The sequence below is a fragment of the Belonocnema kinseyi genome, chromosome 5 (assembly GCF_010883055.1).
Source record: "Belonocnema kinseyi isolate 2016_QV_RU_SX_M_011 chromosome 5, B_treatae_v1, whole genome shotgun sequence".
In the NCBI taxonomy this organism is placed as follows: domain Eukaryota; kingdom Metazoa; phylum Arthropoda; class Insecta; order Hymenoptera; family Cynipidae; genus Belonocnema; species Belonocnema kinseyi.
The window spans coordinates 117112244-117117404 of NC_046661.1; positions in this window are offsets into that span (position 1 = coordinate 117112244).

Below are 5161 nucleotides of genomic sequence, written 5' to 3' on the forward strand. Positions count from 1 at the left end.
AAATATCTCTAGAAATTGCAAACTGTACAAATATAAAAATAAACACTTAATAATATTAAAGAACAATGTATAGATATTGTACTAAAAGTTTTATCTGTTAGATTGAAAATATAATATGGTGAAGTAAATAAATTGTTACTTATAAAAGAATATAAAAAGATGAGAAATAACAAAGATATATTTGGAAATAATCAAATAACTTTAGGAATGTTACAAAATATATGAAACAAAAAGATAAATTATAAATTTTCTCTCTGGTATCTATTAAAATAACCATGTCTTACAAAGCGTGGATATTTTACGTTTGTTATGAAATGTTGGCAATTTAATTTAAATTTAAATGGTTCTTGTCCAAGCTAAGTTTACCATCAGTGCGCCTCGAAGGTGTGCCGAGAGTTGCTTACAGCGCTCCAAGTGGCTCTTGGCAAACTATATGGGTTGGTGCTATTTACGGGGAGCGGTGGGTAGGGGGGAAGTGACGTTTTTCGCCGGACGCGCCGTCTACATTTATGGCGGGTAACTAAGCTCGCACCGCATCTACGTTTATAATATCTTTGTTTCAACTATTAATTCCATCGGCATCAGCCGGTAACGTTGTACATGAAAATACGAACCCTGGCGGCCACTAGACGAGGCTCTAGAGGATTCGTATTTTCATGTTTCAGCTTGATATTTTCTTTTTAAAAAAAGTTCTTAGGTTCAGAAAAACATTCAGTGAACTGAAAAAGTGAGGTCGGTAATATAGGTATTTAGCTGTGTCACATGCCCTTCAATACGTTCGACTTGGAGTGACCCGACGCCCCGCACCCTACTCATTGCATTGGCGCGAATGGAAGGGGAACCCAACTGCCGCACTTGATCCAAGATGTCAGAAAGGTCGGGTGCCCTAGGGTGCCGAATCTGATTGGTTGACATTTTTTTACTTGTGCCTGGCAGGACCATGCTTTGTTGGATCATGATGTTTGGTATAATTAAGGTACTATATTAGGTATTTTCATTTCAATCAACAGCTAACTTCACGTCGTAGATTGCTGAGGGGAAAACAAGGGACCAAATACATGGGATTCAGTTCATTTTTGCTCTATTTTGCTAATATTTTCGTGAAAGCTAATTTTTTTTATATAAGTAAATTTGAAAAATAGTTTTAATTTTTTAATTACTACTTAATGAACTAATAAAATGATAATGATGATCATTAATTCCAAAGATATTGCAGAAAGAAAGTTTTGTTCCATGCATATGATCACGAAGGAATAATAAGGAGACCCAACTGCCAGTGGGAAGCCATCTGAAACTGGCAATAGAAACATTACCGTAAGTGATACGCACATTACAGGAAGATCTTAGATTTGAGTGCGCAGGTGCGCAGTTGTCCTCTTCCTGTACATGGAAAAGTGTGCGAGTGAGAAAGTTTGTCAAATTGACGTATGTTGAGAGGTTCTGTTTGTTTGTTTTGATGCAAGTGTCGGAAATGTTTTCTAAGCCATGAGGTGTCAAGTTCCAGGTTGTGGACGAAGTTACACGCCAAAGAAGGCAAATACACTTCGTTTTTTTAAAGCCTTCACTGTAAGTACAATAAACGTCTAATATATTTTATTGTTTTACCTAACTGTCATTGAGCCTTGAGAATCTTTAGCCTATTTATCATATTACAAATTTAAAATGTACTTACCTATACGTTTCCTTCTCAAAATCTGTTCACACATTTTTCAAACAAGTACCGAAAATACTGTTTATATATTTATTCTGTGTATCTTTCGTATGATGATAAACAAAAGAACACAATCTCTAACTTACGTCAATTTGACAAACTTTCTCAATCGCACACTTTCCATGTATAGGAAGAGGACAACTGCGCACCTGCGCATTCAAATCTAAGATCTTCCTGTTGCGTATCACTTACGGTAATGTTTCTGTTGGGAAAAAACAAACATTTAATTTTGAAACTCGGCAGAGACCAAATAAATTATTGGGACAAAAAAAACTAATTTATTTCTCTGAACTCAGAATACATGACCTCTTTTTCATCAAAATCGATTTTTTTGTATCTGCTACCCCAAAATCTTGTTTTGGGATTAGGAAAATTCTATTTCGGCATTTCCCAATCATTATTTATTATAGATGTTAATTCTGAATATTCATATAATTCAAAATCAGCGCGCTAACAGTAACCATTCGGGTTGTTAGCGCGACGCAAGCGCAGTTCAAAAAAATCCCAAGATTGGGAGCACTGGGTATAAGTAGGCCCCGATGAGTTTTTGCCTAATAAATTTGTCGAAAAACGCTTCAAAATGGAAATAGAGAATGAATCCGGGGAGTGCTTTTTTCCCTCAGAGAAACATAATACAACAAATGAACTTTTTATTAATTATTCTAACCACGATGTGTAAGTATTGCTTTTTAGCATTTTTCACTTTGTTCCTAGAGGTTACGTTATTTATTAACAACATTATTGTCGGTTTGTTAACTTAATATCACGGGCCTGACAGCAATTAAACATTCAATAGATTAGTTTCATTAGGTTATAATAACTAAACCCAGAATATTCTTTTCCTTTTCTGATTCTGTATGTAGAATAAAATATGGTACGAACTTGTGCATTTTAATAGGGTGTTAGTGTGCGGTGATAATTTATTTCTAATGCTCAACTCAAGGATTAAATTTCTTCACTGCTTCTGAAATTTGTAAATAACTAAATGTTTTATTTTTGCTCACGACTGAAAGAAACGTTATTTTTATTAGTTGAGAAATAGGTTTCAGAACAAAAATTCGTTTTCACACTTATTTTTCAATAGACCTTTTTATTCTGAAGAATTGCACTGCGTATATGCGAAAAAATTGACGCAGAAACTGCTGTTGTGAAGGAAGAAATACAATTCGGAATTCACGGGGTTTTCTAGGGTTTTTAGTGGATTTCAACGGATTGTAAAGATTTGATCTACAAGTATGAATTATTCGATATAATAGTTTTACCACATAAGCTAAAGGCTTATATTTTTTTCTGTTAATTCGAAACATGTTGAATTTTCTACGCCTGGAAACAGGCGCAGTCAATAATAAAAAAACAAAAAATTGTCAATAATAAAAGGTAATGTGAATGCAAAATTACGAAAACTCTCAACTCGAAATAAACGGAATAACCAATATTCTTTTATCCTTTTTTAATCTTCTCGTCATTATCTTAAATGTCTAATCATTCTAAACGCGTTAAAAATTATATTATTTCGAATTGGAAGTATTAAAAATAATGTCTTTAACTTTAATTGAACCGTTAAAACCCGGAAAAAATGTGTCAAATAAGTAATCCTTGTAGCCATGTTTTGTATTATTCGAAACACCAACTTTAAAACTGACTAAGTTCAAATTAAATGCCTATGACATAATAGGGTTGTTTCACGATCTTAGATAAAATAATTTTTTTAAACATAAGTTTAATCAGAACCGAAGGTGCGTTATAATTTTTTTCTGTTGAGCCGTTTAACAGAAAAAAAATTAAAAATTGAAGGCGGTAAAACACTTATTCAAATTGGTGTCACGTCACTCAGAGGTTCTCATAATTATCTATCATGAAAACCAGTATTATTATTACCAGTATACCAGTAAGTCAGTATTATGTTGAAGGAAAACATTAAGTACAATTATTAACACATTTTTTTAAATCCTACATATTTACGAATTGTTCAGTAAAAATGACTCCATTTAAGCACTTTTCCAATGAATTCTTTATACATACCATAACTATATTTATTTTCGGTAGATTTGTGATACTGGCTTTTACGAAACCCTCTTTTGAAATTTTTGTTAGCAATATCTTGCGACTTCTATTTGCGATTTACACATAACCAAAACAAAACATCGGCACAGAAAAAGATATTTGAGAATCAATGATACATGAGCTGTGATTGGTGGAAAATTTGACCCCTTTGACGTCAAAGGAGCCCTCGACATCATGATAGAAAATTCATACTTCAACATTAAATTAAAAATAATAAACAATATGTAAAAAATATCTGACTTAAGAAACAACCCTATTCTAAAAAACCATTAGGAATTGTACATTATAAATTAGTTTTATCTGGTTAACAAAACTAATAAAGTAAACAAAATTAGTAACGGTCCTGATTGAATATTTTAAAATTAAGAAACTTCAAAACAAATATTTGCGAACTTAAACATTTGAAGCTAAATAACTTTAAATTCAAAGCCTCAAAAACTAAATTATTTCAGAATTACGCATTATAAACTATAATTTTAAGTTTGAATTATATAAATTTTTTCAATTATAATAATTATTAAGAGGCATAGTGTAATACAGTATCAAATGATGCTCCAAGTGACTGGATACATTTTATTATAAAAAATTAGGTTCCTGTACAAGAAAAAAATGTACTGTCATTTCTCGGGTAAAACTGGAAGAATTTTAAATATTGCAAACTTCTAAAGTTTAATCATTGTAAACACTTCAAAAATGATATGATTTCAAATTGAAAGTATCAAGAATAATTTCTTCAAGCCTAATTAAACTGCTGAAGATTAAACAATGGGGATGTATAATGAAATATTCTTTTGCGTTTCTAATACTTCAAAAAAATTTAGTTTACGTCTATTTGGTCACATTCAAACAGATGTGATGCCACTAAGATATACAACTGAGCACTAAATCGGCTTTGACGTTGAATAAGTATGTTAAGAAAAAATGGTAGGTTAATGAAAAAGGTCTCATTTTAAAGGTGCAAATGTTGTACGTTAATGAGCCGAAAAGTAATATTCCAAAAAATTATTTGTAGCTTACAGACCTGAAAATTCGATGAAAAGTGAGGAAATTTGCTAGCTTTTAAAAACATTGAACTTTGAAGCATAGTTTTTTATTGAAAAAATAATAGGAAAAATCTGAAAAAATTCATGGTGGTACATTAAACATTTCTGACCAGATTGCTGTCGAAAAATGTGCAAAATATAAATAATTGTTCGTTTTATGTGAATAAAAATGCGACCGTACTATCTTCAGTTCTGATGAAGATAATGAAGTGATTTAAAGTGGAGGTAGTTAGTTGAACTATTGTAGTAAAATAATAATAATAATAATAATAATAAAAGCCGGAATGTTTAATGTAAGTGGATATTTAATTAAGTAACGATTCTGGGTTGGAATTATACAGTG